Source organism: Triticum urartu, chromosome 4A (assembly GCF_056163025.1).
Source record: "Triticum urartu cultivar PI428250 chromosome 4A, HENAU_Tu73, whole genome shotgun sequence".
NCBI classification, from domain to species: domain Eukaryota; kingdom Viridiplantae; phylum Streptophyta; class Magnoliopsida; order Poales; family Poaceae; genus Triticum; species Triticum urartu.
The window spans coordinates 378,862,761-378,885,404 of NC_141876.1; positions in this window are offsets into that span (position 1 = coordinate 378,862,761).

Sequence of the window (22,644 nt, forward strand, 5' to 3'; positions counted from 1 at the left end):
TGGGGAACAACACCGGCAAACAGAGAATAAACACAATCAATGCAATGCACAATATGTTGCATGAACATGGCATGTATATGTGATGTTTTTTGTGCTAATGCAAACAGCAACAAGTTCAATGGAGCTCATTTGAATCAAGGATTCAAATGCAACTCCAAACTTAAGCATTTTAAATGCCCTTTATGTGTTTTCATCTATACAGCAGGTTTAGGTTGGTTTGTCATGCATGAAACTAGTACAGATGGATAGATTGAATTTTTCTAATCATTTTTCATATATAATTTATTTGATTTGGAGCTACGGTTGATTTTCTATGAATTTTAGAAGTTTTGGATATTTTCTGAAAATAATAAATCATTTCTGATTTATTAAAATCCCAGAAAGCATTACTGCGTCAGCACCACATCATGACGATGTCAGCAAGTCAACAGGGGCTGGTCTAGGTCAAACCTTACCAGTGGGGCCCACATGTCAGTGTAACATGGCAGGAACAGAGGCTGACGTGTGGGCCCAGGTCAACAGCCACATCAGCACGGTCAAAGCTGACGCGTGGGGCCACTATGTTTAATTAGAGCTAAACAGAAACCAAACCATGGTTAATTTGGCAGTGGGGCCCGGCTGTCAGTGGGCCTGAGGGTGGTTAGTGGTGTGCTTAGGCAGCTAATGATGTAGCCACGTCAGCCCGCCGGCGTTTAGCCGCTGGTGACACAAACCGCGGTGGAGACGCGTCGGGTTCACGCTACAGGGCACCGCTTCCGACGCGGTTGGGTCCTACGGCGAGCTGGGGCTCGTGCGCATCCATCGGTGGTAGTGAGAGGGCGCGAGATGGTTTGTAGCGGCGGCAGCAGCGAGCTGGGCGGCGGCTAGAGCTCGGGTGTCGATGGAAACGATTTCACGGCGCGCGGGAGGACCAGCGGTTTGCACCTACATGTTCTACGAGAGCTCACAAACCCAACGGAGGCACGCACAGGACCATTTCATCACCGGAGCCTCGTCGGCGACGAGCTCGTGCGGCGGAGGCATACGGGACTAGCGGTCATCGGTGTTGCAGCGAGAAACCGACAATGGGGAGAGGGGGAGATGACGGCAGGGCTCACAGGGAGTCGGATGGGCGGCTCGTTTGGCTCGGGGAAGCGTCGGAGCGAGCGGGCGGCGAAGGGGATCTCCGGCGGACCGAGGTTGAAGAAGACGGCGGGGGCGGCGATTCGGGGCTTCCCCGGTTGCTTGGCTCGGTGTGGATGAAGAAGACGACGATGCGGAGCTCAAGGTCTCATCGGCAGGGCGAGGGGTGGCCGGTGGCCGCGGTGGTGGCGAGCGGCGTCGACGGCAGCACTCGGTGGCGCTGCGGAAGCGAGCAGAGGAGCGAGAGGGAGTACTGGGAGAGAGGGGGAGGTGCAAGGGGTCGAGGGGAGTGTGTGGCGCCTTCTGGTGCCTCCAGCGGCGAGCAGATAAGCAGGAGGTGGCCGGCGCGTGCCGGCGTGCGGTGGGCACACGCCCTCGCGTCCTTTTGTCAAGAGGATGTAACATCCCAAATTTTCAATTTGGAATGTTATACATTAGGTCATCATGCATATCATATTTTATTTTGCTTTTGGTTTTGATCCTAGAAAATCCTAAGCAACTCAAGGACCCACGGAGAGCGTTGGGGATTTCGTTATTTACATATTTGAGTTTTCTCAAATTATGTAAACAGGATCATTTGATTTTATTTATTTTATCATCAATTATTTATATTACAAAAATATGAGAGAGGGAATAAAATGACTTTCCCAAAATATAGAAATATTGAGGATTTAATAAAAAAATCAAATAAGTGTTATTTCGGAGTTTTTCGGTATTTTTATTTGAATTCAGGAAAAATGCGCGTTTTTTAAAATTGTAGTTTGGGCCCAGATAAATGTTCACTTTATCGGGCTTGATTTTAGGAACCCGGCAAAATTTATTTCGTGATTTTTGGAGTCCGTTTAGTATTTATTTTTATATTTTTTCTTCCGAGCGGATTTAAAAAAAAACGCGAACCGACTACGGGCCGTATTCGGCCTGGACTCCGCCGGCTAAGGCTATAAAAGCCGCCGCCCTGGGGCCGAAAGCCCAGCCGCCGCCGCCACCTAAACCCTAACCCTAGCCCCTGTCCCGCCGCCGCCGCCGCCGCCGCCCGCCGGAGTTGCGCGCCTTTCGAGGTTCGCCGCCGCCTCGTCTTCCGTGCAGTTTTTTTTTAAAAAAAAAATTATGTTCGTCGTTTGTCTTTTTCGTCGGATTTTCGCGGTTATTTTCTGATCGTGATTTCTGATCCGATTTTCGTTTTAATATAACTTTTCGCTCGTTTATCGGAATCAGGCGATTCAAGCGCCTGGAGTTTCGTCTCGAAACCCTCTTTCCGAATAATCAACTTAAACAAGTTTTTGCTACTGTAAAATTTGCCCTAGATCCAGATTACCAGAACGAAGTTGTTTTCTTTCGCCGTTTGATTTCTTTCGCTTCGTTCGATTTGATTCTTTTTGCCAACCAGGGTTCTTAAGTTCAACTTTCTGGTTAGATCTTCTATTTGAGTTTTACCTTTGCATTAGATGAGTACTTATTGTATGCTTGTTGTTTGTCTGCGATAGAATACCCGGAGTGCGCTGCCTGTTACGTTGAATCTCTAGGTTTCGCGGATCATCAGCAAGGCAAGTAACACTTTGATCATACCTTTTCTGCAACCCAGTTTTATTGCATTAGATCAATCCTCACACATTGCATGATTAGGATCTAATTAAATTGTGGGATGGGAAGTAGATGAGGTAGTACCTATTACCTGTTTAATTATCAAACCTTTGGGAGTTACTTCTACGTTTGCTTATTATGCCATGCTATGCTAGTAGACGTGGATTGGGTGAGTGATATCCATGACAGATGTGAGATTGTTAATTAATGGTTTATCTAAGGTGGCAACCTAACACACATCTGGGTGGATTGAGGCACCTGGGGTTATCAGGACTGCCTGTTTTTATTGGACCGCCACCCAGGCTCAAAGGGATCATGAGATTATTCATACTAGAAACTTCCGTGTGCAGCCACAAGCCATTGTGGGCTCTGGCATAGTTGACTAAGTTGTGCGAACTCTTGCAGTGGTAGACTAGCAGATGTAGGGGATGTAGGTGGTACGGTCTACCCGATCGTAAGGTGCTAGCGCTTCTGAAAGACTATGTCTCGATCATCCGTCTTCTCAAACACCCTGTAGTGCGAGAAACCAAAGGGAGGCGATCGAGTCTTGTGGGGAAAAGTGCGCAAACCTCTGCAAAGTGTAATAAACTAATCATGGTTAGCCGTGTCCCCGGTTATGGACATCTTGAGTATCTAGTACCTGGATTTTCATGTGAATCTCAACATGTTACTCTAAATTAATTTTTGATGGGTTTTAATGATGATACTTAATTGGGATTGAGGATGCTGTCAACCATTCTCAATGTTTCACAACCACCATGATAGTAATTAACTTTATTCCTTTGAGGTAGGGAAAAATTGGCTTTACACAAAAACAGTAACCATAGAGCTTTCCACCAGCCAAATATGCATATAGTATAGCTGTTGCATTCCATTACTCTCTATGTGTTACCTTGCCAGCATATTCCATGTGCTGACCCGTTTTCGGGCTGCAACGTTAATGTTGCAGACTTTTCAGACGACGATTAAGGAGTTTTAGGTCGTGGTTCTATACTCAGTGATGCCGTTGGAGTTGATGGACTCACTTATCTTCCAAGCCTTCCGCTGTTATCGTTACTAGATGGCCTTAAGCCATATTTATTGTAATAAGTTCTCTTTTGAGACACTCGATGTAATAAGTGTGTGATTGCTACTCTGCTATAAATCCTCCGAGTACTGTGTGGTGTCAGCATTACTGATCCAGGGATGACACCGGAGCACAGAGATCAGACTGTTTGAGGTCTGGTCGCTACAGAGATGGTATCAGAGCACACGCTGACTGTAGGACATGACCACTAAGCTAAAGACCTAGATCACTACTCATTCTCTTCTCTTCTGACTCCTCATATTTTCTACTCTTTAGGATGGCGGATGCAAGGAACAAGTTCACCCAACCGGATGAAGATACACCCTTTGGACGCCACTTGAAGGAAGTCACTAGATACCTGAACATAGGAATACCAAGCTTCATGGGAATCTACAACGCCACTTTACCTGAAGAAGAGCGCTGGATGATTCAAGTTCAAGTTCCAGGAAGGACGTTCATTCCAGTCACTGAGCCCATAGAGTTTTCTTTTGATGCACCAACTTGGAGTCTAGGAAAGAGTATGGCAGCTCACATCGCCATGAGATGCATTGGAGAAGTCTACCGCAAGGATCTCAAGGATACTATCTACCAGATTTGTGGGCGCCGAGATGAACATTGGGAGATGATCAGCACCAGGAAAGATAGATCAATTGCAGCTTTTATTCAGGAGTTAAACCAGCACATTCGAGGACAGGAGAATCACATGTGCGCCGACATGATAGATCTGAAGAAGGCTAAGACTAGAATCAAGGAACTGGAGGAAGAACTCAAGGCTACACGCGAAGGTTATGAAGAAGAAATTGAAGTATTGGTGGAGAAGAATGACGACCTGATCAAGAAGATTGGCATATTTATGGGAGGCCCGACACCAGTAGATGAAGACGAAGAACCCAAGGAGATTAGCCCGGAGGACTGCATCATCATTGACGGCACCGACTCAGAACAAGATAGTAGCGATGATGACTATGTTGATGAAGCAGGAGCGGATATCATGGAGTCTACAACCGTAGAATATTTTTAGTAGACCACCTCATCAGTAGTAGTAGTCCACCATGTAAATATAGTAGTCCGAGCACTTTTTGCGATAGTTAGATCGATTGTATGTCTTGTTTGATTGATTGAAGTGAATTGTGTGCTTTTGCCTCATGTGCATATGGGTAGTGTTTTCCCTTTAGACCCCCTCTATTCTTACATCTCATCTTTTCTAAACCCTCAGATGCCTCCGAGACGTGACCCCGGATTTTCCTTTCCGCCGGAGCTCACCCAGTTGATCCAGCAGCAGAACACCCTGATGCAGTTGCTAGTTCAGAATCAGAATCAGGGGAACAACAACAACAACCCACCACCACCACCACCTATTGACCACTTAGCCCGTTTTCTTAGGCTGAATCCGCCGGTGTTTTCCAGTAGCACCGAGCCGATAGTAGCAGACGATTGGCTCCACAAGATATCTAGGGAGTTGACCACAGCAGGATGCACAGATGTGGAGAAGGTGAAGTTTGCCGCACATCAGTTAGAAGGACCCGCAGCCTCTTGGTGGGAGAATTTCACAGCCACCTTCCCAGTCGACACTGTCACATGGGACCAATTTCAGCAAGCTTTTCGTACTGCCCATGTTACAGCAGGAGCAATGGCCATGAAGAAGCGTGAGTTTCGTAACTTGCGCCAAGGAGGACGGACAGTTGGCCAGTATGTGGAGGAGTTTAGTAAGCTAGCACGTTATGCCCCAGATGACGTTGCTACAGATGCAGCTAAGCAGGAGAAATTCCTGGAAGGACTGAATGATGAGTTGAGTATGCAGTTGATGGTAGCCACCATCAACAACTACCAGGAGTTGGTAGATCGTGCTCTTATGATTGAAGGGAAGCAGCAGCAAATTGAGAACCGCAAGAGGAAGTATGGACAAGGAAAGTATAATTCAGGAGCTCAGCAGAAGCCTCGTTTTACCCGTAGACCAGGAGGACATTTTCAGCATACCCATGGAGTAGGTAGCTCGCACAATTACAATGGCACCAAGAATGGTAATGGGAATGGAGGAAGTAATGGACAGAACCGCAGCACCCCATCGACCCCAGCCAAGAAGGATTTGAGCTACGTCACTTGCTATAAGTGTTCGAAGCCAGGAAATTTTGCAAATGAATGTCCTGAAGGCCAAAACGGCAATGGAAGTTCTGGGAAGAAGACGAACCCTTTCAATAGGGGACAGGTGAACCACGTTAATGTGGAGGAAGTTGAAGCTCAGCCCGATGCAGTAATAGGTAAGTTTTTGGTTAAGTCATTTACTGCACTCGTTCTTTTTGATACTGGTGCATCGCATTCATACATATCAAGGGGATTTGTGGATAAGTATAACTTACCAACCCAAGCCCTTAGGTCACCCATGTTAGTAACCTCGCCAGGAGCAGAGTATGTGGCAAGTTTATGGTGTGAACGGTTACCATTAAGGATTGGTAACTATGTTTTCCCTCAGACCTAATAGTATTGGAATCTCAAGGATTGGATGTGATATTAGGCATGGATTGGTTATCAAAGTATAAAGGGAATATTGAGTGTGCTAGTAAGTCAATTTTGCTTACCACACCAGAAGGGAGAAGGATCAAGTATGTATCCCGGCATGTACCAAAAAGGACACAAGTGAATTGCCTAACAGGAGTTGTGCAGGAGGAAGTACCAGTGGTACAGGATTTTCCAGATGTATTTCCCGAAGAGTTGCCAGGCATGCCACCGGATAGAGACATTGAGTTTTTGATTGAGCTTTTTCCAGGCACTGGGCCAATATCGAAGAGACCATATAGGATGCCAGCAAAAGATTTTGTGGAAATTAAGAAGCAGATTAAGGAGTTACTGGATAAGGGATATATTCGCCCAAGTTCTTCGCCTTGGGGATCACCAGTACTTCTAGTGGAAAAGAAGGATGGATCGTTAAGGATGGTTGTTGACTATCGAGGATTGAACGAAGTAACGATCAAGAACAAGTACCCACTACCAATGATCAATGATCTGTTTGATCAATTGCAAGGAGCTAAAGTGTTTTCCAAGATCGACTTGCGATCAGGATACCACCAGTTGAAGATTCGAGAACAGGATATTCCTAAGACAGCATTCACCACAAGATATGGACTATATGAGTATACCGTTATGTCATTTGGACTGACTAAGGCACCTGCCTATTTTATGAACATGATGAACAAAGTGTTTATGGAATTTTTGGATAAGTTTGTCGTAGTGTTCATTGATGATATCCTGGTTTATTCGAAGAATGAAGATGAGCATAAGGAGCATTTGCGTTTGGTATTTGGAAAGCTCAGAGAACATCAGTTATATGCCAAATTCAGCAAATGTGAGTTTTGGTTGAAGGAAGTAGGATTCCTCGGACATGTTATATCTGGAGAAGGTATAGCAGTAGATCCCGCTAAAGTTGAAACCGTGACCAAGTGGGAAGCACCAACAACAGTTGGAGAGATTCGGAGTTTTCTTGGACTCGCAGGATACTACCGGAGATTTATTGAGAATTTCTCAAAGATTGCAAAGCCTATGACGGAGTTGCTGAAGAAGGATACTAAGTTCAAATGGACCGAGGAGTGTGAGGCAAGTTTCCAGGAGTTGAAGAAACATTTGGTGACCTCACCAGTGTTGATTTTGCCAGATCAAACCAAGGATTATGAGGTGTATTGCGACGCTTCACGTCGAGGACTTGGAGCAGTGCTTATGCAGGAAGGGAGAGTTGTTTCGTATGCTTCATGACAACTGAAGCCCCACGAATTGAATTATGCTACGCATGATTTGGAGTTAGTAGCCGTAGTGCATGCATTGAAGACATGGAGACATTTCCTCATTGGAAATCATTGTGAGGTGTACACGGATCATAAGAGTTTGAAGTACATTTTCACGCAGAAGGAGTTGAATCTCAGACAAAGGAGATGGTTGGAGCTTATCAAGGATTATGATATGAAATTGCGTTATCATCCCGGGAAGGCTAATGTAGTAGCTGATGCATTAAGCCTCAAGAGCCATGTCAATACACTAATGACGGGAGTAATACCCAAGGAGTTAGCAGAAAATCTTCGTGAACTATGTGTGGAAATAGTTCCGAGAGGCTATGTAGCAGCACTAGAGATTCAGTCAACTTTGATGGATAGAATTAGAGACGCTCAGAAAACGGACAAAGAGATTGCCGCCATAAAGGAGAAACTGAGCAAAGGAAAAGCTAAAGGATTTCGTGAGGATGAGCACGACACCCTATGGTTTGAAGACCGTGTTTACGTGCCCAATGACCCGGAGGTCAGAAAGTTGATTCTGCGAGAGGCACATTACTCACCGTATTCGATTCACCCAGGAAGTACCAAGATGTATTTGGATTTGAAGGATATTTTCTGGTGGACCGGAATGAAAAAGGATATTGCGGAGTATGTAGTAGTTTGTGATGTATGCCAGAGAGTAAAGGCAGAGCATCAGAAGCCAGCAGGATTGTTGCAACCATTGCCGATACCCAAATGGAAGTGGGATAAACTAGGTATGGATTTTATCACGGGATTGCCAAGGACTCGCTCAGGCTATGACTCGATTTGGGTTGTAGTTGATCGATTGACGAAGGTAGCACATTTCATCCCAGTAAAGACCACTTACACCAGTGCTAAGTTGGCAAAGATATACATGACCAGGATCGTATGTTTGCATGGAGTTCCGAGGAGCATCGTATCGGATAGAGGAACCCAGTTTACCTCAAAGTTCTGGAAGCAGTTGCATGAGACTTTGGGTACTAGGCTAGAGTTTAGTACAGCTTTTCACCTGCAGACAGATGGACAGACTGAGAGAGTCAATCAGATTTTGGAGGATATGCTGAGAGCTTGTGCGCTAGATTATGGATCTAGTTGGGACGATAATTTGCCATATGCAGAGTTTTCTTACAATAATAACTATCAGACCAGTTTGAAGATGACACCTTTTGAGGCTTTGTACGGAAGGAGGTGTTGGACACCGTTGTCATGGGACGAAGTTGGAGACCGCCAATTGTTTGGACCAGATCTGATCAAAGAGTCTGAACAGAAAGTGAAGTTGATTCGCGATAGGCTCAAGGTAGCCCAGTCCAGGCAGAAGAGCTATGCAGATTCTAAACGCAAGGAGACAGTTTACGAAGTTGGAGATAGAGCTTATCTTCGAGTATCCCCACTTCGAGGGATTAAGCGCTTTGGAGTTAAGGGGGAGTTAGCGCCACGATTTGTAGGACCATATCGAGTTTTGGAGCGTATGGGAGAAGTGGCCTACAAGTTGGAATTGCCAGAAGGATTGGCCGGAGTGCATGATGTGTTCCACGTTTCTCAGTTGAAGAAGTGTCACGCGGAGATGGCTGACATACCTTTGAGAGACACAGTGCCATTAGAAGCAATTCAGTTGGATAACAATTTGACCTATGAGGAGAAACCAGTCAAGATCCTCGAGTTTGCCAGCCGAGTTACTCGTAGCAAGGTTATCAAGTTTTGCAAAGTCCAGTGGAGCCACCACACGGAGGATGAAGCCACCTGGGAGCGAGAGGAAGATTTGCTCAAAGACCACCCTCACCTATTTTCTAGCCAACCCGAATCTCGAGGGCGAGATTCATCTTAAGGGGGGTAGGTTTGTAACATCCCAAATTTTCAATTTGGAATGTTATACATTAGGTCATCATGCATATCATATTTTATTTTGCTTTTGGTTTTGATCCTAGAAAATCCTAAGCAACTCAAGGACCCACGGAGAGAGTTGGGGATTTCGTTATTTACATATTTGAGTTTTCTCAAATTATGTAAACAGGATCATTTGATTTTATTTATTTTATCATCAATTATTTCTATTACAAAAATATGAGAGAGGGAATAAAATGACTTTCCCAAAATATAGAAATATTGAGGATTTAATAAAAAAATCAAATAAGTTTTATTTCGGAGTTTTTCGGTATTTTTATTTGAATTTAGAAAAAATGCACGTTTTTCAAAGTTGTAGTTTGGGCCCAGATAAATGTTCACTTTATCGGGCTTGATTTTAGGAACCCGGCAAAATTTATTTCGTGATTTTTGGAGTCCGTTTAGTATTTCTTTTTATTTTTTTTCTTCCGAGCGGATTTAAAAAAAACGCGAACCGACTACGGGCCGTATTCGGCCTGGACTCCGCCGGCTAAAGCTATAAAAGCCGCCGCCCCGGGGCCCGAAAGCCCAGCCGCCGCCGCCACCTAAACCCTAACCCTAGCCCCTGTCCCGCCGCCGCCGCCCGCCGGAGTTGCGCGCCTTTCGAGGTTCGCCGCCGCCTCGTTTTCGGTGTAGTTTTTTTAAAAAAAAAAATCTGTTCGTCGTTTGTCTTTTTCGTCGGATTTTCCGCGGTTATTTTCTGATCGCGATTTCTGATCCGATTTTCGTTTTAGTATAATTTTCCGCTCGTTTATCGGAATCAGGCGATTCAAGCGCCTGGAGTTTCGTCTCGAAACCCTCTTTCCGAATAATCAACTTAAACAAGTTTTTGCTACTGTAAAATTTGCCCTAGATCCATATTACCAGAACGAAGTTGTTTTCTTTCGCCGTTTGATTTCTTTCGCGTCGTTCGATTTGATTCTTTTTGCCAACCAGGGTTCTTAAGTTGAACTTTCTGGTTAGATCTTCTATTTGAGTTTTACCTGTGCATTAGATGAGTACTTATTGTATGCTTGTTGTTTGTCTGCGATAGAATACCCGGAGTGCGCCGCCTGTTACGTTGAATCTCTAGGTTTCGCGGATCATCAGCAAGGCAAGTAACACTTTGATCATACCTTTTCTGCAACCCAGTTTTATTGCATTAGATCAATCCTCACACATTGCATGATTAGGATCTAATTAAATTGTGGGATGGGAAGTAGATGAGGTAGTACCTATTACCTGTTTAATTATCAAACCTTTGGGAGTTACTTCTACGTTTGCTTATTATGCCATGCTATGCTAGTAGACGTGGATTGGGTGAGTGATATCCATGACAGATGTGAGATTGTTAATTAATGATTTATCTAAGGTGGCAACCTAACACACATCTGGGTGGATTGAGGCACCTGGGGTTACCAGGACTGCCTGGTTTTATTGGACTGCCACCCAGGCTCAAAGGGATCATGAGATTATTCATACTAGAAACTTCCGTGTGCAGCCACAAGCCATTATGGGCTCTGGCATAGTTGACTAAGTTGTGCGAACTCTTAAAGTGGTAAACTAGCAGATGTAGGGGATGTAGGTGGTACGGTCTACCCGATCGTAAGGTGCTAGCGCTTCTGAAAGACTATGTCTCGATCATCCGTCTTCTCAAACACCCTGTAGTGCGAGAAACCAAAGGGAGGCGATCGAGTCTTGTGGGGAAAAGTGCGCAAACCTCTGCAAAGTGTAATAAACTAATCATGGTTAGCCGTGTCCCCGGTTATGGACATCTTGAGTATCTAGTACCTGGATTTTCATGTGAATCTCAACATGTTACTCTAAATTAATTTTTGATGGGTTTTAATGATGATACTTAATTGGGATTGAGGATGCTGTCAACCATTCTCAATGTTTCACAACCACCATGATAGTAATTAACTTTATTCCTTTGAAGTAGGGAAAAATTGGCTTTACGCAAAAACAGTAACCATAGAGCTTTCCACCAGCCAAATATGCATATAGTATAGCTGTTGCATTCCATTACTCTCTATGTGTTACCTTGCCAGCATATTCCATGTGCTGACCCGTTTTCGGGCTGCAACGTTAATGTTGCAGACTTTTCAGACGACGATTAAGGAGTTTTAGGTCGTGGTTCTATACTCAGTGATGCCGTTGGAGTTGATGGACTCACTTATCTTCCAAGCCTTCCGCTGTTATCGTTACTAGATGGCCTTAAGCCATATTTATTGTAATAACTTCTCTTTTGAGACACTCGATGTAATAAGTGTGTGATTGCTACTCTGCTATAAATCCTCCGAGTACTGTGTGGTGTCAGCATTACTGATCCAGGGATGACACCGGAGCACAGAGATCAGACTATTTGAGGTCTGGTCGCTACAGAGGACGACGACGACTGGCAGATGGCTGCGTGGGTTGGGCTTCACAGTAACTGGGCCGAGGTAGGCTACAGGTAAGTTTGTGTTCTGTTTTATTTCCCTTCTGTTTTTTTGTTTTATTGAATCTCTTTTGCCACTGTTTTCAAATAGAACAAATCCAAAACCAGTGACAAAAATCCCCTGAATATTTATATGTTGCACAGTGGAGTTATCCAAAAGCGCATAAACTCATTCAGACTCGGGCCGGGAGGGTCTGCGATGGGCCCGAGCTGGCCGGTGCGGTGGTGGTACTGCGGCGGGGTGAGGTGGCGCAGTGCGGTTGGTTGAGGAGGCGGTGGTGATGACATGGCGTCCCCGGACTTGTCCGGGTGATGTGGAGGCTGGACATGTCCGGCGCCGCGCGGACGTGTCCGGCGGCACGAGGATGAAGAAGAATAGGGTTTCGCCTGAGATTCCGGAGGGGGACACTAATTTATAGGTAGAGGGAGCTAGGAGAGTCTAAATGAGGTGCGCTTTTCGCCCACATGATCGTGATCCAACGACGGAGAGCATGGAGGGGGTTTAGATGGGCTAGGTGGCTGTTGTGTAGGGGTGTTGGGCTTCAAATAGAAAGAGGCTTTCGGTTAACGCGTTAACCATTGGGGAATCAAACGACCTCCAAATGGAACGAAGTTTGACAGGCGGTCTACCGGTGATATACCAAGACCACTTGAAAAATCTCGGCCCATTCCGAGTAGTTTTTCTCCCGCTCACGAAACACGGTTTGAGAGGTGCAACGGGTGCGAGAGAGAGCGTCGGATGTCGAAATGGACAACAGAGAAAGAGACCGAATGCAAGTTCTGAAAACATGCAAATGGAATGCACATGATGACATGGCAAGATGCAACACACAAGCGGATTACATGGCAACGACGGCGAATAACAGGAAGACACATGGCCCATCGGACTCGGGGCGTTACAACACCCCTGTTGCCAAGGTTATTCCTCGCACTTGACTTCGTATGTTATTCCCAGGGTCACCTTCCAAGTAATCTATTATGGTATCAGACGCAATACTTATTCTCGTTACTCTGGTCCCCTTTTACACTTTCTTTCAGGCATAGAACCAAGGTTGTCAGAATGGTGATTCTGTTATACAATTCTACGACTTAACGATCCAAAAAAAACATTCCGGTTCTACGATTTTAGTTCATAGAATCTATGTTTTTACGATCCCGATAGTGAATATTCTACGATTTGTGATCCTACCGTTGGAGCTCCGATCTGATTCAAACTCGCAATTCTGACAACCTTGCACAGAACGATTACCTATCCACTTGAAACTTCTTATTGCACCTTCTTACTTTGCTCTCGATGACTTTCTTGAATTTCTACACGAGAGAAGCCCCTACACCTCGTTCACAGATATAGCCCCCAGGTACCTAACATGTGTTGAGCTCCGACCTTCCCGAGTTTTCCCCCTTATCTTTTCCGTAAGTACGATGGAGATCCTGAAGGAAGAATGACGACTTCGTCATGATGCCCTGAAATAGAGAAATGAAGGAATCAACGTAATGGATCGACCTCTTTGAGAAGAGCAACCAAGACCGAGAAGATCTGTTACAATTTTGTAACGAGAACTTTCCCCCTTACCCCAACACCTAAATCTCAGGACGAGATTTCTTGTAGTGGAGGAGATTTGTAACACCCCGAGAATCATGCTACAGTAATCTCCCTCCAATGGTGGCCGTGTCATCATGATTACTATGCAAATTGCCACTTGTCCAAAATGAAGTCAAATTCAAATTTAATTTGCAGGTGAATTTATTATTTCTTCGAACAGTAAAACTAAAATGTTCTCTTTATTCTACAAATTCCCCTACTCATTTGTCATGTTGAAACTAACATCTTTTGACTCACCAAGTAATACCTAGAAAATTATAAAGTGGTCCAATAACAAATAATATAGTTTTTTTAATTATTAACAAATAATTATACAATTCCCAAACCACTTGAGACCTTGTGTGTTCCCTAAAAATGTTGCATTTGATTTATGTGCAAAGTCTCACATTTTTTTACCAAATTCATTTAGTAGCGTAAATATTTAAGAACAATGGCTAAGAAATAAAACAATGAAAGAATTAAAGAAACAGAGAAGAGAAAAGAGAACTGGCAATGCCCACTAGTCAACTGGACCTTAATACAACAGGGAGGCCCAGCCCACCAGTGGCCTCTCCTTCTTCCCTGTTCACCCGAGTGTGGTGGCCGCTCGAACATCGTCCATGGTAGGGATCCACCATGTGTCGGCCATCTCGCAGTTTCCCGCGTTGGATAAAAATCCCCCCCCCCATGCAAACCCTAGCCCCCAATTCCTCGTTTCTCCCTTTCCCGAGTGGCTCCACTCCTCCCCTCACTACAGCAAGCCGCCAGCACCATCACCACCGTCGTACGAGTGCCCTCCGTCGTAGGGAGGTGGCCATCTGCTCCACCGTAGCCGTCTTCATCGTCTACACTAGCAGATCTGTTGGGAAACAAAGCATGGAATTTCAAAAATAATTCCTACGATCATGCAAGATCTATCTAGGAGATGCATAGTAACAAGAAGGGAAGAGTGTGTCCATATACCATCGTAGACTGAAAGCGGAAGTGTTAGGTTAACACGGTTGATCTAGTCGAACGTCTTCACGATCCAGCCGATCCAAGTACCGAACGTATGGCACCTCCATGTTAAGCACACGTTCAGCTCGATGACATACCTCGAGATCTTGATCCAATAGAGGGTCGAGGGAGAGTTCCCATAGCATGACATCATGGTGATAGTGATGGTGATGTGATCCATGCAGGGCTTCGCCTAAGCACTACGACGCTATGACTGGAGGAGTAAACTGTGGAAGGGGAACCGCACACGGCTAAGAGAAATCTTGGTGTGTGTTTGGGGTGCCCCTTGCACCCGTATATAAAGGAGGGGGGAGGAGATGGCTGGCCAAGGGTGGCACACCTTGAGGGGGGAGTCCTTCTAGGACTTCATTCCTAGTAGGACTCGGCCCACTCCTTTCCTTCCAACGGAGAGGGGGAAAGGGGAAAGGAGGGAGTAGGATAAGGAAAGGGGGTGTAACACTCACGATGCAGCTATATCTCCCACGTGTCAGAGCACGACTTAGAGGCATAACCGCATTGTAGGCATGTCACAAGAGGGGTAATCTTTACACATCCCATGTACTGAATAAGAAAGAGGTACAGAGTTGGCTTACAAATATGGCAAGTTACATACGGGGCGTTACAGGGGGGCCGCGCCCCCTCCCCTTGTCCAATTCAGATTGGGCAAGGGGGGCGCGCGCCACCTCCCGTGGCCTGACTCCTCTCCTCCACTATGGCCCATTAGGCCCATTAAATTTCCCGGGAGGTTCCGATAACCTCCCGGTGCTCTGAAAAATCCCTGAACCTCTTCGGAACCATTCCGGTGTCCGTATATAACCTTCCAATATATGAATCTTTACCTCTCAACCATTTTGATAGTCCTCGTCATGTTCGTGGTCTCATCCGGGACTCAGAACAAACTTCGGTCACCAAAACACATAATTCATCATACAAATCATCATCGAACGTTAAGCGTGTGGACTCTACGGGTTCGAGAAATATGTAGACATGACCGAGACACACCTCCAGTCAATAACCAATAGTGGAATCTAGATTCTCATATTGGCTCCTACATATTCTATGAAGAACTTTATCGGTCAAGCTGCATAACAACATACGTTATTCCCTTTGTCATCGGTATGTTACTTGCCCGAGATTCGATCATCGGTATCATCATAACTAGTTCAATATCATTACGGGCATGTCTCTTTACTCGTTTTGTAATGCATCATCCCGCAACAAACTCATTAGTCACATTGCTTGCAAGGCTTCTAGTGATGTACATTACCGAGAGGGCCCAGAGATACCTCTTCGATACACGGAGTGACGAATCCTAATCTTGATCTATGCCAACTCAACAAAGACCTTCGGAGACAACTGTAGAGCATCTTTATAATCACCCAGTTACATTGTGATGTTTGATAGCACACAAGGTGTTCCTCCGGCATTCAGGAGTTGGACAATCTCATAGTCAGATGAATATGTATAAGTCATGAAGAAAGCAATAACAAAAAAACTAAACGATCATAATGCTAAGCTAACGGATGGGTCTTGTCCATCACATCATTCTCTAATGATGTGATCCCGTTTATCAAATTATAACACATGTCTATGGTTAGAAAACTTAACCATCTTTGATTAACGAGCTAGTCAAGTAGAGGCATATTAGGAACACTCTGTTTTGTCTATGTATTCACACATGTACTAACTTTCCGGTTAATACAATTCTAGAATTTATAATAAACATTGATCATGATATAAGTAAATATAAATAACAACTTTATTATTGCCTCTAGGGCATATTTCCTTCAAGATCGAGGCAGGGGGGTCCATGTAGCCATCGCCTACATCTTCTTCTTCATCGGTCACACTGGCCATCATCGTCAAATTCATCTTCCCTACTGCTACTAAGCCCCCAGCGAGCCTACGTGTGCTCCCTAGTGGGCCTCACCTCCGGATCCCCCGTTCTCCCCTTGCCCTGTCGATTGTAGCCACCGCGCCACCCTCCTCTACCGTAGTTCGCCTCCTTGACGCACTCTCCCTTCCCTGGAGGCGACCAAACCCGCGCGCCCTACACGTGCGAGCCACACCCAATCGCTCCCCCCTGCTGCGCCCGAGCCGCGCCATGGCAACTCCGGCCGCACGCACACCGCGTCTGCCCGTGCCCCGCCGGCTCCACCAGGCTACGCCTCCTCCATCCCTTGATAGCCTCCCATCAAATCCGTCGCTGTGGAAACCATATACCGCTGCGGCCGAACACTAGATCTCGCGCTCATGCCCGTGGCCGTAGTCGGTGTCAAAACCGGCGGATGTCGGGTAGGGGTCCCGAACTGTGCGTCTAGGGTCGATGGTAATAGGAGATAGGGGACACAATGTTTTACCCAGGTTCGGGCCCTCTCTATGGAGGTAATACCCTACATCCTGCTTGATTGATCTTGACAAATATGAGTATTACAAGATTTGATCTACCACGAGATTGTAATGGCTAAACCCTAGAGGTCTAGCTTGTATGGCTATGGTAATGAATAACTCTCCCCTCCAGACTAAGTCCCCCGGTTTATATAGACACCGGGAGGATCTAGGGTTACACAAGGTCGGTTACAAAGAAAGTAATCTACATATTTGGTTGCCAAGCTTGCCTCCCACGCCAAGGAGAGTCCCATCCGGACACGGGTGCAGTCTTTGGTCTTCGTGTTCTTCACAGCCCATCCGTCCGGCCCATGGCTAATAGGCCGGACGCCCGAGGACCCCTTAGTCCAGGACTCCCTCAGTAGCTCTTAAACCTGGCTTCAATGACAAGGTATCCACCGTGTAGATCTGTCTTCGGCATTGCAAGGTGGGTTCCTCCTTCCGAACTCCAAGATAGTCTTCGGACGTATTGATCGTGTACGGACTTGTAACACACACACACCACACACAACCGCAGAGAGAATATAATAATGCATGAGTCCAATCTGCTGACAACTTTCTACAACATGACATCACATCTGCCCGGTCATAATTTTGAATCGTTTTTCGTCTGCCGCTCCATGTTTCGAGACGCGGTTGCCATTGGCACGTCCCGTCGAAGCAAAGATCATGTCCCCTTATTGCGGGATTCTCGTCAATACGAGCATGGGTAACCTAACCGTGTCGTTTACACATCCCTTGGGAGTAGGCGAATTTTAAGGCGAGTGGGGAGGCGTTCAATATTCACTGCCCTTATAAGGAGATTAGAATCCCCTTTCTTCTCCCACGCCCTCTCTCTTCCTCTGCCCTTCCACTCTTGACATCCAGCGCCCAGGTTATCATCTCCTTTCCACTCAAGCTAGCACTCAACCATGTCCGGATCCGGAGGTCAAGGCAAGTGGATGGTCTCCTCCATCAAGGAGAAGGACATTACTGAGCTTCGGGCGGCCGGGTACTTGGCGAAGGAAATCGCCCACCGTCTTCCAGCCCAGGGGCAAGTCGTCCCCACATCGAAGCCCAACGAGAGGGTGGTATTCCTCCCTCATTTCCTCTACGGACTAGGGTTTCCACTCCACCCTTTCGTCCGCGGGCTAATGTACTATTATGAGATAGACTTCCATGATCTATCCCCGAACTCTTTCCTCAACATCTCGGCGTTCATCGTCGTGTGTGAGGCCTTCCTCCGCATCCAACCCCACTTCGGGCTGTGGCTCAAAGTCTTCAACGTGAAGCCGAAGGTTGTGGATGACCAGCACGCGGAGTGCAGTGGCGCTATGATGAGTAAGCTGACCAATGTCTCTTGGACGAAAGGCACTTTCGTGGAAACTGTCAAGGAATGGCAGAAACAGTGGTTCTACATCACTGAGCCCCGTGGCGCTAACTGGGCCACAGCTGCCGAATTCAATTCCTGCGCTCCAATGTGGCTCACCTCCTGGGTCGAGAAGAGCCCGAATTGGTCTTCATCAGACAAGCTGATAGAGCTGCAGACGCGCGTTCAGAGCATGGTGGATAAAGAAATCAAGCTCATCCACGTAGTCCAAGTGATGCTAGTTCGCCGGATCCTCCCCTGCCAAAGCCGAAAACGCCCCTTTGGGAGTTCAATCCGAAGAGGCACTAGACCCTGGAGAGGCTCTTCGAAACAACTCACGAAGATGCATGGAAGTTGCTCTTCAAGGGCAACAAGGTACCGCCAGCAACGGATTCGGACCGTGGGCACAATATTAACCACCCCGCCAATGAGGTAAGTTTTCAACGCATCCTCTACTTGTTTGTTTCAAGGATGATATCTAAGCTATTGTTATCATTGCTTCTTCAGGACTGGATGAAGAGGGCGAAGCAGATCCCGTGTCCTGCTCCGCTGCCTGAAGAACCAGTCATCCCGCATCTAGCGAAGATGCTGGTACCGGCGCCCTATAAGGCGCCGGAGAAGAAGGCCATGGTGAAGGTCAAGGGGGTCCGGAGCGGCCCCCGCCGCAAGGTTACTTCAGACATGACGTCCGAAGACAAGACCCGTTCCTCCGCCGCCGAAGAAGGCGACGACGACGAGGAGGAGGAGGAGGAGGAGGAGAGCGACTCTCCCCCTGATGGGGGGAGAAAGAAGAGGGCAGCCTCCACAATTCTAGAGTCGGAGGCACCTTTGAAGGGGAAAGGCATGTTCGCGCGTAGTTCCGCATGGGACATCGACAGCAGTCCGGAGCGACGCCCCCGCACTAAGCCTCAGGCCGCATCGTAAGTGCTAAAAGTCGTACATGCCCATAAATCCAACCTCTCCTCTTTGTCCCATTGACATGATTAATTATGCTATTGCTGTCCGGCCCACGACAGCTCCCAGCGATCCTCATCAAGAGGCTCGTTGGACTCAAAGGAGATGGCCAGCGAGACACCGCCGGCCGCTTACTTTCCATAGGCCAAGGGAGACGACGAGGTGTTCTCCCAACGTACCTTCCCGTGCCAGGGGAGGTTCAGGAGGCCGTCAAGGTGGCCCTAGAGGGTGATACCTCGGCCGCCGGACACATGGGGGAGCAAGCCCCCATGGAGACTGTCAATTCGGCCCCCATATGAGCATGGATCCGGGGACCCATACGGCCCCGGAATCCGACGAGCAGCCTCCTTCAAAAGAAGGAGGCATGCCCGTCCCGCCGGCGACCTCTGTCCAACCAGAGGCGCCGAACAATCTACTAGAAACACTGCGAGGCGCTTCCATTGTGGAAGGACACCGTATCCTTATGGGTACGGTGATTGAGAAGGTTCAGTCTGTTAAAAGCAGATTGACCGAAGCCTGCAGCAGCCTACTGACAGATTATGAGGTAAGCGGCATTTAACCGAGAAAATCCCCACATAGACAGTAGCCCCTGAGACACTGTCCGGTGTTTGGAAAGAGAAATCGGATAGAGGATCAATTAAATTTCGCGGAAACTAACCAAACTGTGTCTGATGTGAATAAGCAGGCGTCACTGCTGGCCGCGACTTCTCACACTGCCGAAGTCGCCGGACTAAAGAAGAAGCTGGAGCTAGCCGAAGAAGAGCTCGACCAGGCGACGAAGCAGTTGGAAGACCAGCAAGGTATGCCATAGCTCGCTATATATTTGGAAAGAGTAAATGATGTATACTGACTGTAGTGTCATTATATGTGTAGGGGCGACGACCGAGGTCGCGGCCATGAAAGAGGCCCTGGCCGAAGCCGAGGGGAAAGCTGTCAAGGAGCAGGACGCTCGCAAGAAGCTCAAGGCCCGGCTGAACGAGGTCCATCAAGAGCTCCAAGATGTGGTGAAGAAGTACGAGACCCTGGGGAGCAATGTTTCGGCTCGAGAGACCGAACTCTCCAAGGCTCGTCAAAGCGCGGAAGTGGCCCGGGTTGAAGCCCAGGGTGCCCTCCGGGAGATCCAAGAGGCCAGGAAGATCGCGGCGGGTAAGCCGTTTAGTATGCAAAGCAAATATATAAAGAAGAAGTATTTCTTACTAACCTGTATTCGGAGTTCTCCAGGAGCCTTCGCAGATCTGCCGCGCAGTGTGTCCGACGCCGCGGAGTTCTTCCGAGCCGAACAAGGGAGCTCCGCGGAGAAATTGCTATGGTCGCAGTATCTTGCGCCAGAGCATCCTGTGCCCTTCACCGATCAGCTAAAACAGCTGGTGGAGCTACATAGGGTGGCCGAACGGGCCATGAAGGATTTGGTAATCCTCCTGTGGCCAGCCGAAGCTATGCCCGGGAGCGACCTCAGACTTGTGAAGCGGCTGGTGAACGCCTGTCCTTGGCTGGACGTCGTCAAGCGATCGGCCTGCATTGAAGGTGCACGCATGGCCTTCGCCCGCTGCAAGATGTGGTGGGCGAACATGGACACTGTCGAGTTGACCAAGGGGTCGTCGGAGCGCAAGGAGCAGCGCACACCCGAGCGCTATTTTGTAGGTGTCCTAGAGGGGTCTCGCATTGTAGCAACGCAGTGTTCATAGGATATTATCTTTGAATGAATTTATTCGAGTTCCTTCTACCTTGTATGATAAAACAAAGTGGGTTTGTGATATAATGTTTGTTATGTTTTTAAATTTTACCTCCTGTGCGGCCATTTTGTATGAAATCTGAGGGTTGGCCAGTCATCGGCTTCTGCCCCCCACATAGGTAGTACGGGGGTGTTCGGGAGGTAATCTAAACAATCTTGATCCAATTATATGGTGCTTGAAGGAGTTGTTTATGGAAACGAACTAGGCAACCAGACTATGCGACTTTAACGCCCTCACTTAGCCATAGGAGTTCGACAATAAAAACATGGGCGCAACCCCTAGTATCCGAACTAGAGTGCTATAAGCGTCTGACCGGGAAGTACTGATCCTTTACGTAATGCGGAAGAAATCTCCAATGATTTGCAACCTCCGAACAGCTGACCGGCTCTCGCCGCATCATGACAGTCAGTTTTCGGCTTTCTCTACTAAGGTGCTTCTTTGGATAAGCCAAGGCAAAATCGCAGTAGTTCTCCCTTTACTACCTTAGCTGATATAGCGGAACGTAAGGTAGCAAGCACAGGAGCCGGGAAACCCAACTATTGACCAAAGACATGATTCGGAGCCAATGCATATAATGCTAAATTCGGGGTGCCGAACTATACTATAAAAAGTGTTCGGACTTTTGTTGCCGTAGTGTGGGGTGCTATGAAGCCCCTGGCAAACATCAAACGTACCAAAGTGTACGGGTGCTACCTGATAAAGATACCAGAAAAAGGCAAGATAAAAAGGAAGCAAAAAGAAGAACAAGTGGTAAGTTAGAGCCATAAAATATGAGCCACAAATTGTTCTTATTATATTTTCATTGATGCGTTAAAGCGCATTTATACAAGTAATGTAATAAGCAGGAGGCTAGTTACTATGCCTTAACCAAGGGAGAGCTGCACGTGGGTCCTGAAAAACAGGTAGAGTGATCGTCAACGAAACCACCTAGAGAAGTCCCCCATATGCCTGTGCTTCTTGCCGCCTTGGTGTATTTGTCCTTCAAGAGTACCGATGATCAGGCCATCAGATGGGCCTGCGCGATTGAAGCCAGAAAAGGAAACGAATATAAGTGACAATATGTGTGTGTCTGGTATCAGTAGAGCCGTACTGTGGATCATAAGCTAGCTATGCCTCCGTCGATGCCCGTGGAATTTTGAGTGCGTAGTTATGTATGTGTGGTACAAATGCCACCACTTGATCGGCACTGAGACGGAGGCCGGATTGCTAGTAGAGCTCCTGACGAGCCGAGCTGTCCTGCTGCAGGGTAGTCCGGATCCTTTTAAAGGTGTCCATGGGCTCGGTAGCCGAATTAAGGTTCTGCTCGAGAAGGCCGCTCTATCCTTCTGCTGCTAAGGCAGCTGTGTGCTCTTCTGTACGGAGGGAGCGTTCCGTATTTCAGTTGACAGTTATGATGCCACGTGGACCCGACATCTTGAGCTTGAGATAAGCATAGTGCGGCGCTGTGTTGAATCGAGCAAATGCTATTTGTACGAGCAGTGCATGATAGCCGCTCCGAAAGGGGACGATATCGAAGATTAACTCCTAGCTTCGGAAGTTGTCCGGAGATCCGAAGACAACCTCTAGTGTGATTGAGCCCGTACAGTGAGACTCTACACCCGGTATGACTCCTTTAAAGGTAGTCTTTGTGGGCTTGATCCGTGATGTGTTAATGCCCATTTTGTGCATTGTATCCTGATAGAGAAAATTGAGATTGCTGCCACCGTCCATGAGGACTCGTTTCAGGTGGAACCCATCAATTATTGGGTCCAGGACCAGTGCGGTTGAACCTCCGTGACGGATACTGGTCGGATGA